We start from the raw sequence: 13,206 nt of genomic DNA on the forward strand, positions 1-13,206 counted from the left end.
AAGTAACTGGTGATGCAGATGATCTCTACAATGAGACTTATGATGAAGCTGTCACTGCCTTTGATAAGGACAACAAGCTTGCTGTATTAACGAAGTTCTTTCTGTTATTTGAAGATATTGTTTCTCTCTCTCTCTCTCTCTCTCTCTCTCTCTCTCTCTCTCTACTGCAGAGAAGTCCTGTGAAAATAAAACTTGATTTTCGTCGAATCCAGTAAGCATGTTTCCATTTATTTCTCTTTCTTTCTTTCTTTCTCTCACAAATATGCTGGATCGCTGTTACTCAAAGATATTTCACACGTTCGTTGTGAGATGGCTCTTTGAAAGTTGTTTGTTGTAGGGTTTAATGCCATTTTTCAGCACAAGATAGGCTATGCATGGCAGGCAATATAAATGGTGGAGGAAGAACCCGGGAGAAGAAAACTGAACGGAAAGAACTCCCGACCCATGATAACATACTGGCAAGCTTTCTCTGATAACCACATGGGCCAAATCCGAAACTCAAACACACGCAGACAGGTGAGATGGCCGCGATCCGTAATGGTGGGCTATTTAGACCACCCGGGGTACCCACCCCTTGAAAGAGCAGTGTAAGAAATAATAACATTATCGATTGGCACGTGCTAATCAGAGACATCCAGACTAATTTTGTCATAAGCTTGAGATTATTGGTTATTTTTAATTGAATTATCAGGGGTTAGCGCGAACGCAGACCCCCACACTAATAAATAACGACCCCGAGTCACCCACATTTGGGGTGATCGCAGGTTTCAGCCCAACCGAAGTGCAATGGAAAGGCCTCATCCTGGGGAAACCGCCTAGCTGATCACGGTACTCCCTGGTCCAGGTAAGTATGATTTCTTGACGTTTACTGACGTTTATCAACTGACATTTGTGTCTGGAGTAGGAAGTGTGCCTCTAAGTAATGAAAATAAATTAAAACGATTCAGGGCCATGGTACTGCTGATGTCTTAGTATTCCGAATAACTTTATAGCTTATGTTTCAACATTACAAAAGTAACTGAAATGTCTTCAAATAGTCCTTTATTTGCAATTTCAGTTTCTTTTACGGTGGATATATGCTATATAGGTTTGCTCGGACGGCAGGGGATAGTTTCGTATATTGGCCCCTGGCAAATTTCTTAACTTGAGGCAACGGTGCGTATTTTTCAGCTATTATGGTTTTTTAATTAAATATATGGATACATTTTTCAATTCCGCGTTTCGGGCTTGTCTTGTTCTTGAAACTGATATCAGCCATTGACCTCCCATAGTTACTTCACAGCAAGTTGACAGTGAAATAGCAATAGTCGTCTAGCAAGAACTATGGTCAATCACATCCAGCTGTTTAGTACACAATGCTTTCCCGAACTGTTGCGTAAGGAAAGGGATTGTGTTTGCACTGGCAAGATCGCTTGGTGTCATAAATGAAAAATGCAGGTATAAATTTGAGGTTGCAGTGCATCAACCTCTTTTGCTATGAACCACTGCAAATCGACTTGTCAGGTCAAAGGAATACTACTATTTGTTTCCTCTGTTTTATTAAATTTGAAATCTTTGTGCCACTGATTGGCCAGCTACGCTTCGCCGTACTCCGAGTCTAGAAGCTTTGGATTGTTGAAAGTGCTGCTGATACAGAAGTAACTGGTGATGCAGATGATCTCTACAATGAGACTTATGATGAAGCTGTCACTGCTTTTGATAAGGACAACAAGCTTGCTGTATTAACGAAGTTGTTTCAGTTATTTGAAGATATTGTTTCTCTCTCTCTCTCTCTCTCTCTCTACTGCAGAGAAGTTCTGTGAAAATAAAACTTGATTTTCGTCGAATCCAGTAAGCATGTTTCCATTTATTTCTCTTTCTTTCTTTCTTTCTCTCACAAATATGCTGGATCGCTGTTACTCAAAGATATTTCACACGTTCGTTGTGAGATGGCTCTTTGAAAGTTGTTTGTTGTAGGGTTTAATGCCATTTTTCAGCACAAGATAGGCTATGCATTGCAGGCAATATAAATGGTGGAGGAAGAACCCGGGAGAAGAAAACTGAACGGAAAGAACTCCCGACCCATGATAACATACTGGCAAGCTTTCTCTGATAACCACATGGGCCAAATCCGAAACTCAAACACACGCAGACAGGTGAGATGGCCGCGATCCGTAATGGTGGGCTATTTAGACCACCCGGGGTACCCACCCCTTGAAAGAGCAGTGTAAGAAATAATAACATTATCGATTGGCACGTGCTAATCAGAGACATCCAGACTAATTTTGTCATAAGCTTGAGATTATTGGTTAATTTTAATTGAATTATCAGGGGTTAGCGCGAACGCAGACCCCCACACTAATAAATAACGACCCCGAGTCACCCACATTTGGGGTGATCGCAGGTTTCAGCCCAACCGAAGTGCAATGGAAAGGCCTCATCCTGGGGAAACCGCCTAGCTGATCACGGTACTCCCTGGTCCAGGTAAGTATGATTTCTTGACGTTTACTGACGTTTATCAACTGACATTTGTGTCTGGAGTAGGAAGTGTGCCTCTAAGTAATGAAAATAAATTAAAACGATTCAGGGCCATGGTACTGCTGATGTCTTAGTATTCCGAATAACTTTATAGCTTATGTTTCAACATTACAAAAGTAACTGAAATGTCTTCAAATAGTCCTTTATTTGCAATTTCAGTTTCTTTTACGGTGGATATATGCTATATAGGTTTGCTCGGACGGCAGGGGATAGTTTCGTATATTGGCCCCTGGCAAATTTCTTAACTTGAGGCAACGGTGCGTATTTTTCAGCTATTATGGTTTTTTAATTAAATATATGGATACATTTTTCAATTCCGCGTTTCGGGCTTGTCTTGTTCTTGAAACTGATATCAGCCATTGACCTCCCATAGTTACTTCACAGCAAGTTGACAGTGAAATAGCAATAGTCGTCTAGCAAGAACTATGGTCAATCACATCCAGCTGTTTAGTACACAATGCTTTCCCGAACTGTTGCGTAGGGAAAGGGATTGTGTTTGCACTGGCAAGATCGCTTGGTGTCATAAATGAAAAATGCAGGTATAAATTTGAGGTTGCAGTGCATCAACCTCTTTTGCTATGAACCACTGCAAATCGACTTGTCAGGTCAAAGGAATACTACTATTTGTTTCCTCTGTTTTATTAAATTTGAAATCTTTGTGCCACTGATTGGCCAGCTACGCTTCGCCGTACTCCGAGTCTAGAAGCTTTGGATTGTTGAAAGTGCTGCTGATACAGAAGTAACTGGTGATGCAGATGATCTCTACAATGAGACTTATGATGAAGCTGTCACTGCCTTTGATAAGGACAACAAGCTTGCTGTATTAACGAAGTTCTTTCTGTTATTTGAAGATATTGTTTCTCTCTCTCTCTCTCTCTCTCTCTCTCTCTCTCTCTCTCTCTACTGCAGAGAAGTCCTGTGAAAATAAAACTTGATTTTCGTCGAATCCAGTAAGCATGTTTCCATTTATTTCTCTTTCTTTCTTTCTTTCTCTCACAAATATGCTGGATCGCTGTTACTCAAAGATATTTCACACGTTCGTTGTGAGATGGCTCTTTGAAAGTTGTTTGTTGTAGGGTTTAATGCCATTTTTCAGCACAAGATAGGCTATGCATGGCAGGCAATATAAATGGTGGAGGAAGAACCCGGGAGAAGAAAACTGAACGGAAAGAACTCCCGACCCATGATAACATACTGGCAAGCTTTCTCTGATAACCACATGGGCCAAATCCGAAACTCAAACACACGCAGACAGGTGAGATGGCCGCGATCCGTAATGGTGGGCTATTTAGACCACCCGGGGTACCCACCCCTTGAAAGAGCAGTGTAAGAAATAATAACATTATCGATTGGCACGTGCTAATCAGAGACATCCAGACTAATTTTGTCATAAGCTTGAGATTATTGGTTATTTTTAATTGAATTATCAGGGGTTAGCGCGAACGCAGACCCCCACACTAATAAATAACGACCCCGAGTCACCCACATTTGGGGTGATCGCAGGTTTCAGCCCAACCGAAGTGCAATGGAAAGGCCTCATCCTGGGGAAACCGCCTAGCTGATCACGGTACTCCCTGGTCCAGGTAAGTATGATTTCTTGACGTTTACTGACGTTTATCAACTGACATTTGTGTCTGGAGTAGGAAGTGTGCCTCTAAGTAATGAAAATAAATTAAAACGATTCAGGGCCATGGTACTGCTGATGTCTTAGTATTCCGAATAACTTTATAGCTTATGTTTCAACATTACAAAAGTAACTGAAATGTCTTCAAATAGTCCTTTATTTGCAATTTCAGTTTCTTTTACGGTGGATATATGCTATATAGGTTTGCTCGGACGGCAGGGGATAGTTTCGTATATTGGCCCCTGGCAAATTTCTTAACTTGAGGCAACGGTGCGTATTTTTCAGCTATTATGGTTTTTTAATTAAATATATGGATACATTTTTCAATTCCGCGTTTCGGGCTTGTCTTGTTCTTGAAACTGATATCAGCCATTGACCTCCCATAGTTACTTCACAGCAAGTTGACAGTGAAATAGCAATAGTCGTCTAGCAAGAACTATGGTCAATCACATCCAGCTGTTTAGTACACAATGCTTTCCCGAACTGTTGCGTAAGGAAAGGGATTGTGTTTGCACTGGCAAGATCGCTTGGTGTCATAAATGAAAAATGCAGGTATAAATTTGAGGTTGCAGTGCATCAACCTCTTTTGCTATGAACCACTGCAAATCGACTTGTCAGGTCAAAGGAATACTACTATTTGTTTCCTCTGTTTTATTAAATTTGAAATCTTTGTGCCACTGATTGGCCAGCTACGCTTCGCCGTACTCCGAGTCTAGAAGCTTTGGATTGTTGAAAGTGCTGCTGATACAGAAGTAACTGGTGATGCAGATGATCTCTACAATGAGACTTATGATGAAGCTGTCACTGCTTTTGATAAGGACAACAAGCTTGCTGTATTAACGAAGTTGTTTCAGTTATTTGAAGATATTGTTTCTCTCTCTCTCTCTCTCTCTCTACTGCAGAGAAGTTCTGTGAAAATAAAACTTGATTTTCGTCGAATCCAGTAAGCATGTTTCCATTTATTTCTCTTTCTTTCTTTCTTTCTCTCACAAATATGCTGGATCGCTGTTACTCAAAGATATTTCACACGTTCGTTGTGAGATGGCTCTTTGAAAGTTGTTTGTTGTAGGGTTTAATGCCATTTTTCAGCACAAGATAGGCTATGCATGGCAGGCAATATAAATGGTGGAGGAAGAACCCGGGAGAAGAAAACTGAACGGAAAGAACTCCCGACCCATGATAACATACTGGCAAGCTTTCTCTGATAACCACATGGGCCAAATCCGAAACTCAAACACACGCAGACAGGTGAGATGGCCGCGATCCGTAATGGTGGGCTATTTAGACCACCCGGGGTACCCACCCCTTGAAAGAGCAGTGTAAGAAATAATAACATTATCGATTGGCACGTGCTAATCAGAGACATCCAGACTAATTTTGTCATAAGCTTGAGATTATTGGTTAATTTTAATTGAATTATCAGGGGTTAGCGCGAACGCAGACCCCCACACTAATAAATAACGACCCCGAGTCACCCACATTTGGGGTGATCGCAGGTTTCAGCCCAACCGAAGTGCAATGGAAAGGCCTCATCCTGGGGAAACCGCCTAGCTGATCACGGTACTCCCTGGTCCAGGTAAGTATGATTTCTTGACGTTTACTGACGTTTATCAACTGACATTTGTGTCTGGAGTAGGAAGTGTGCCTCTAAGTAATGAAAATAAATTAAAACGATTCAGGGCCATGGTACTGCTGATGTCTTAGTATTCCGAATAACTTTATAGCTTATGTTTCAACATTACAAAAGTAACTGAAATGTCTTCAAATAGTCCTTTATTTGCAATTTCAGTTTCTTTTACGGTGGATATATGCTATATAGGTTTGCTCGGACGGCAGGGGATAGTTTCGTATATTGGCCCCTGGCAAATTTCTTAACTTGAGGCAACGGTGCGTATTTTTCAGCTATTATGGTTTTTTAATTAAATATATGGATACATTTTTCAATTCCGCGTTTCGGGCTTGTCTTGTTCTTGAAACTGATATCAGCCATTGACCTCCCATAGTTACTTCACAGCAAGTTGACAGTGAAATAGCAATAGTCGTCTAGCAAGAACTATGGTCAATCACATCCAGCTGTTTAGTACACAATGCTTTCCCGAACTGTTGCGTAGGGAAAGGGATTGTGTTTGCACTGGCAAGATCGCTTGGTGTCATAAATGAAAAATGCAGGTATAAATTTGAGGTTGCAGTGCATCAACCTCTTTTGCTATGAACCACTGCAAATCGACTTGTCAGGTCAAAGGAATACTACTATTTGTTTCCTCTGTTTTATTAAATTTGAAATCTTTGTGCCACTGATTGGCCAGCTACGCTTCGCCGTACTCCGAGTCTAGAAGCTTTGGATTGTTGAAAGTGCTGCTGATACAGAAGTAACTGGTGATGCAGATGATCTCTACAATGAGACTTATGATGAAGCTGTCACTGCTTTTGATAAGGACAACAAGCTTGCTGTATTAACGAAGTTGTTCCTGTTATTTGAAGATATTGTTTCTCTCTCTCTCTCTCTCTCTCTCTCTCTCTCTCTCTCTCTCTCTCTCTCTCTCTCTCTCTCTCTACTGCAGAGAAGTTCTGTGAAAATAAAACTTGATTTTCGTCGAATCCAGTAAGCATGTTTCCATTTATTTCTCTTTCTTTCTTTCTTTCTCTCACAAATATGCTGGATCGCTGTTACTCAAAGATATTTCACACGTTCGTTGTGAGATGGCTCTTTGAAAGTTGTTTGTTGTAGGGTTTAATGCCATTTTTCAGCACAAGATAGGCTATGCATGGCAGGCAATATAAATGGTGGAGGAAGAACCCGGGAGAAGAAAACTGAACGGAAAGAACTCCCGACCCATGATAACATACTGGCAAGCTTTCTCTGATAACCACATGGGCCAAATCCGAAACTCAAACACACGCAGACAGGTGAGATGGCCGCGATCCGTAATGGTGGGCTATTTAGACCACCCGGGGTACCCACCCCTTGAAAGAGCAGTGTAAGAAATAATAACATTATCGATTGGCACGTGCTAATCAGAGACATCCAGACTAATTTTGTCATAAGCTTGAGATTATTGGTTAATTTTAATTGAATTATCAGGGGTTAGCGCGAACGCAGACCCCCACACTAATAAATAACGACCCCGAGTCACCCACATTTGGGGTGATCGCAGGTTTCAGCCCAACCGAAGTGCAATGGAAAGGCCTCATCCTGGGGAAACCGCCTAGCTGATCACGGTACTCCCTGGTCCAGGTAAGTATGATTTCTTGACGTTTACTGACGTTTATCAACTGACATTTGTGTCTGGAGTAGGAAGTGTGCCTCTAAGTAATGAAAATAAATTAAAACGATTCAGGGCCATGGTACTGCTGATGTCTTAGTATTCCGAATAACTTTATAGCTTATGTTTCAACATTACAAAAGTAACTGAAATGTCTTCAAATAGTCCTTTATTTGCAATTTCAGTTTCTTTTACGGTGGATATATGCTATATAGGTTTGCTCGGACGGCAGGGGATAGTTTCGTATATTGGCCCCTGGCAAATTTCTTAACTTGAGGCAACGGTGCGTATTTTTCAGCTATTATGGTTTTTTAATTAAATATATGGATACATTTTTCAATTCCGCGTTTCGGGCTTGTCTTGTTCTTGAAACTGATATCAGCCATTGACCTCCCATAGTTACTTCACAGCAAGTTGACAGTGAAATAGCAATAGTCGTCTAGCAAGAACTATGGTCAATCACATCCAGCTGTTTAGTACACAATGCTTTCCCGAACTGTTGCGTAGGGAAAGGGATTGTGTTTGCACTGGCAAGATCGCTTGGTGTCATAAATGAAAAATGCAGGTATAAATTTGAGGTTGCAGTGCATCAACCTCTTTTGCTATGAACCACTGCAAATCGACTTGTCAGGTCAAAGGAATACTACTATTTGTTTCCTCTGTTTTATTAAATTTGAAATCTTTGTGCCACTGATTGGCCAGCTACGCTTCGCCGTACTCCGAGTCTAGAAGCTTTGGATTGTTGAAAGTGCTGCTGATACAGAAGTAACTGGTGATGCAGATGATCTCTACAATGAGACTTATGATGAAGCTGTCACTGCTTTTGATAAGGACAACAAGCTTGCTGTATTAACGAAGTTGTTCCTGTTATTTGAAGATATTGTTTCTCTCTCTCTCTCTCTCTCTCTCTCTCTCTCTCTCTCTCTCTCTCTCTCTCTCTCTCTCTCTCTACTGCAGAGAAGTTCTGTGAAAATAAAACTTGATTTTCGTCGAATCCAGTAAGCATGTTTCCATTTATTTCTCTTTCTTTCTTTCTTTCTCTCACAAATATGCTGGATCGCTGTTACTCAAAGATATTTCACACGTTCGTTGTGAGATGGCTCTTTGAAAGTTGTTTGTTGTAGGGTTTAATGCCATTTTTCAGCACAAGATAGGCTATGCATGGCAGGCAATATAAATGGTGGAGGAAGAACCCGGGAGAAGAAAAATGAACGGAAAGAACTCCCGACCCATGATAACATACTGGCAAGCTTTCTCTGATAACCACATGGGCCAAATCCGAAACTCAAACACACGCAGACAGGTGAGATGGCCGCGATCCGTAATGGTGGGCTATTTAGACCACCCGGGGTACCCACCCCTTGAAAGAGCAGTGTAAGAAATAATAACATTATCGATTGGCACGTGCTAATCAGAGACATCCAGACTAATTTTGTCATAAGCTTGAGATTATTGGTTATTTTTAATTGAATTATCAGGGGTTAGCGCGAACGCAGACCCCCACACTAATAAATAACGACCCCGAGTCACCCACATTTGGGGTGATCGCAGGTTTCAGCCCAACCGAAGTGCAATGGAAAGGCCTCATCCTGGGGAAACCGCCTAGCTGATCACGGTACTCCCTGGTCCAGGTAAGTATGATTTCTTGACGTTTACTGACGTTTATCAACTGACATTTGTGTCTGGAGTAGGAAGTGTGCCTCTAAGTAATGAAAATAAATTAAAACGATTCAGGGCCATGGTACTGCTGATGTCTTAGTATTCCGAATAACTTTATAGCTTATGTTTCAACATTACAAAAGTAACTGAAATGTCTTCAAATAGTCCTTTATTTGCAATTTCAGTTTCTTTTACGGTGGATATATGCTATATAGGTTTGCTCGGACGGCAGGGGATAGTTTCGTATATTGGCCCCTGGCAAATTTCTTAACTTGAGGCAACGGTGCGTATTTTTCAGCTATTATGGTTTTTTAATTAAATATATGGATACATTTTTCAATTCCGCGTTTCGGGCTTGTCTTGTTCTTGAAACTGATATCAGCCATTGACCTCCCATAGTTACTTCACAGCAAGTTGACAGTGAAATAGCAATAGTCGTCTAGCAAGAACTATGGTCAATCACATCCAGCTGTTTAGTACACAATGCTTTCCCGAACTGTTACGTAGGGAAAGGGATTGTGTTTGCACTGGCAAGATCGCTTGGTGTCATAAATGAAAAATGCAGGTATAAATTTGAGGTTGCAGTGCATCAACCTCTTTTGCTATGAACCACTGCAAATCGACTTGTCAGGTCAAAGGAATACTACTATTTGTTTCCTCTGTTTTATTAAATTTGAAATCTTTGTGCCACTGATTGGCCAGCTACGCTTCGCAGTACTCCGAGTCTAGAAGCTTTGGATTGTTGAAAGTGCTGCTGATACAGAAGTAACTGGTGATGCAGATGATCTCTACAATGAGACTTATGATGAAGCTGTCACTGCTTTTGATAAGGACAACAAGCTTGCTGTATTAACGAAGTTGTTTCTGTTATTTGAAGATATTGTTTCTCTCTCTCTCTCTCTCTCTCTCTCTCTCTCTCTCTCTCTCTACTGCAGAGAAGTTCTGTGAAAATAAAACTTGATTTTCGTCGAATCCAGTAAGCATGTTTCCATTTATTTCTCTTTCTTTCTTTCTTTCTCTCACAAATATGCTGGATCGCTGTTACTCAAATATATTTCACACGTTCGTTGTGAGATGGCTCTTTGAAAGTTGTTTGTTGTAGGGTTTAATGCCATTTTTCAGCACAAGATAGGCTATGCATGGCAGGCAATATAAATGGTGGAGGAAGAACCCGGGAGAAGAAAACTGAACGGAAAGAACTCCCGACCCATGATAACATACTGGCAAGCTTTCTCTGATAACCACATGGGCCAAATCCGAAACTCAAACACACGCAGACAGGTGAGATGGCCGCGATCCGTAATGGTGGGCTATTTAGACCACCCGGGGTACCCACCCCTTGAAAGAGCAGTGTAAGAAATAATAACATTATCGATTGGCACGTGCTAATCAGAGACATCCAGACTAATTTTGTCATAAGCTTGAGATTATTGGTTAATTTTAATTGAATTATCAGGGGTTAGCGCGAACGCAGACCCCCACACTAATAAATAACGACCCCGAGTCACCCACATTTGGGGTGATCGCAGGTTTCAGCCCAACCGAAGTGCAATGGAAAGGCCTCATCCTGGGGAAACCGCCTAGCTGATCACGGTACTCCCTGGTCCAGGTAAGTATGATTTCTTGACGTTTACTGACGTTTATCAACTGACATTTGTGTCTGGAGTAGGAAGTGTGCCTCTAAGTAATGAAAATAAATTAAAACGATTCAGGGCCATGGTACTGCTGATGTCTTAGTATTCCGAATAACTTTATAGCTTATGTTTCAACATTACAAAAGTAACTGAAATGTCTTCAAATAGTCCTTTATTTGCAATTTCAGTTTCTTTTACGGTGGATATATGCTATATAGGTTTGCTCGGACGGCAGGGGATAGTTTCGTATATTGGCCCCTGGCAAATTTCTTAACTTGAGGCAACGGTGCGTATTTTTCAGCTATTATGGTTTTTTAATTAAATATATGGATACATTTTTCAATTCCGCGTTTCGGGCTTGTCTTGTTCTTGAAACTGATATCAGCCATTGACCTCCCATAGTTACTTCACAGCAAGTTGACAGTGAAATAGCAATAGTCGTCTAGCAAGAACTATGGTCAATCACATCCAGCTGTTTAGTACACAATGCTTTCCCGAACTGTTGCGTAGGGAAAGGGATTGTGTTTGCACTGGCAAGATCGCTTGGTGTCATAAATGAAAAATGCAGGTATAAATTTGAGGTTGCAGTGCATCAACCTCTTTTGCTATGAACCACTGCAAATCGACTTGTCAGGTCAAAGGAATACTACTATTTGTTTCCTCTGTTTTATTAAATTTGAAATCTTTGTGCCACTGATTGGCCAGCTACGCTTCGCCGTACTCCGAGTCTAGAAGCTTTGGATTGTTGAAAGTGCTGCTGATACAGAAGTAACTGGTGATGCAGATGATCTCTACAATGAGACTTATGATGAAGCTGTCACTGCTTTTGATAAGGACAACAAGCTTGCTGTATTAACGAAGTTGTTCCTGTTATTTGAAGATATTGTTTCTCTCTCTCTCTCTCTCTCTCTCTCTCTCTCTCTCTCTCTCTCTCTCTCTCTCTCTCTCTACTGCAGAGAAGTTCTGTGAAAATAAAACTTGATTTTCGTCGAATCCAGTAAGCATGTTTCCATTTATTTCTCTTTCTTTCTTTCTTTCTCTCACAAATATGCTGGATCGCTGTTACTCAAAGATATTTCACACGTTCGTTGTGAGATGGCTCTTTGAAAGTTGTTTGTTGTAGGGTTTAATGCCATTTTTCAGCACAAGATAGGCTATGCATGGCAGGCAATATAAATGGTGGAGGAAGAACCCGGGAGAAGAAAACTGAACGGAAAGAACTCCCGACCCATGATAACATACTGGCAAGCTTTCTCTGATAACCACATGGGCCAAATCCGAAACTCAAACACACGCAGACAGGTGAGATGGCCGCGATCCGTAATGGTGGGCTATTTAGACCACCCGGGGTACCCACCCCTTGAAAGAGCAGTGTAAGAAATAATAACATTATCGATTGGCACGTGCTAATCAGAGACATCCAGACTAATTTTGTCATAAGCTTGAGATTATTGGTTATTTTTAATTGAATTATCAGGGGTTAGCGCGAACGCAGACCCCCACACTAATAAATAACGACCCCGAGTCACCCACATTTGGGGTGATCGCAGGTTTCAGCCCAACCGAAGTGCAATGGAAAGGCCTCATCCTGGGGAAACCGCCTAGCTGATCACGGTACTCCCTGGTCCAGGTAAGTATGATTTCTTGACGTTTACTGACGTTTATCAACTGACATTTGTGTCTGGAGTAGGAAGTGTGCCTCTAAGTAATGAAAATAAATTAAAACGATTCAGGGCCATGGTACTGCTGATGTCTTAGTATTCCGAATAACTTTATAGCTTATGTTTCAACATTACAAAAGTAACTGAAATGTCTTCAAATAGTCCTTTATTTGCAATTTCAGTTTCTTTTACGGTGGATATATGCTATATAGGTTTGCTCGGACGGCAGGGGATAGTTTCGTATATTGGCCCCTGGCAAATTTCTTAACTTGAGGCAACGGTGCGTATTTTTCAGCTATTATGGTTTTTTAATTAAATATATGGATACATTTTTCAATTCCGCGTTTCGGGCTTGTCTTGTTCTTGAAACTGATATCAGCCATTGACCTCCCATAGTTACTTCACAGCAAGTTGACAGTGAAATAGCAATAGTCGTCTAGCAAGAACTATGGTCAATCACATCCAGCTGTTTAGTACACAATGCTTTCCCGAACTGTTGCGTAGGGAAAGGGATTGTGTTTGCACTGGCAAGATCGCTTGGTGTCATAAATGAAAAATGCAGGTATAAATTTGAGGTTGCAGTGCATCAACCTCTTTTGCTATGAACCACTGCAAATCGACTTGTCAGGTCAAAGGAATACTACTATTTGTTTCCTCTGTTTTATTAAATTTGAAATCTTTGTGCCACTGATTGGCCAGCTACGCTTCGCCGAACTCCGAGTCTAGAAGCTTTGGATTGTTGAAAGTGCTGCTGATACAGAAGTAACTGGTGATGCAGATGATCTCTACAATGAGACTTATGATGAAGCTGTCACTGCTTTTGATAAGGACAACAAGCTTGCTGTATT

General features: G+C 41.1%; 8 non-coding genes across 8 annotated transcripts; all 8 read right to left on the minus strand.

Annotated features, from left to right (window-relative positions):
- Positions 1–688: 688 nt before the first annotated feature.
- Positions 689–852, minus strand: LOC149773879 (U1 spliceosomal RNA). Its single transcript, XR_016417254.1, has one exon. It is a non-coding gene; the product is annotated as a U1 spliceosomal RNA (small nuclear RNA).
- Positions 853–2,307: 1,455 nt separating this feature from the next.
- LOC149773880 (U1 spliceosomal RNA) lies at positions 2,308–2,471 on the minus strand. The gene has a single exon (XR_016417255.1). It is a non-coding gene; the product is annotated as a U1 spliceosomal RNA (small nuclear RNA).
- Positions 2,472–3,944: 1,473 nt separating this feature from the next.
- LOC149773881 (U1 spliceosomal RNA) lies at positions 3,945–4,108 on the minus strand. Its single transcript, XR_016417256.1, has one exon. It is a non-coding gene; the product is annotated as a U1 spliceosomal RNA (small nuclear RNA).
- Positions 4,109–5,561: 1,453 nt separating this feature from the next.
- LOC149773882 (U1 spliceosomal RNA) lies at positions 5,562–5,725 on the minus strand. The gene has a single exon (XR_016417258.1). It is a non-coding gene; the product is annotated as a U1 spliceosomal RNA (small nuclear RNA).
- Positions 5,726–7,220: 1,495 nt separating this feature from the next.
- Positions 7,221–7,384, minus strand: LOC149773883 (U1 spliceosomal RNA). The gene has a single exon (XR_016417259.1). It is a non-coding gene; the product is annotated as a U1 spliceosomal RNA (small nuclear RNA).
- A 1,495-nt stretch (positions 7,385–8,879) lies between these two features.
- On the minus strand, positions 8,880–9,043 carry LOC149773884 (U1 spliceosomal RNA). The gene has a single exon (XR_016417260.1). It is a non-coding gene; the product is annotated as a U1 spliceosomal RNA (small nuclear RNA).
- Positions 9,044–10,516: 1,473 nt separating this feature from the next.
- LOC149773885 (U1 spliceosomal RNA) lies at positions 10,517–10,680 on the minus strand. The gene has a single exon (XR_016417261.1). It is a non-coding gene; the product is annotated as a U1 spliceosomal RNA (small nuclear RNA).
- A 1,491-nt stretch (positions 10,681–12,171) lies between these two features.
- On the minus strand, positions 12,172–12,335 carry LOC149773886 (U1 spliceosomal RNA). Its single transcript, XR_016417263.1, has one exon. It is a non-coding gene; the product is annotated as a U1 spliceosomal RNA (small nuclear RNA).
- Between the last annotated feature and the right edge of the window lie 871 nt (positions 12,336–13,206).

Source organism: Sinohyriopsis cumingii, unplaced genomic scaffold (assembly GCF_028554795.1).
Source record: "Sinohyriopsis cumingii isolate HCF-2022 unplaced genomic scaffold, ASM2855479v2 utg000547l, whole genome shotgun sequence".
Lineage (NCBI taxonomy): Eukaryota > Metazoa > Mollusca > Bivalvia > Unionida > Unionidae > Sinohyriopsis > Sinohyriopsis cumingii.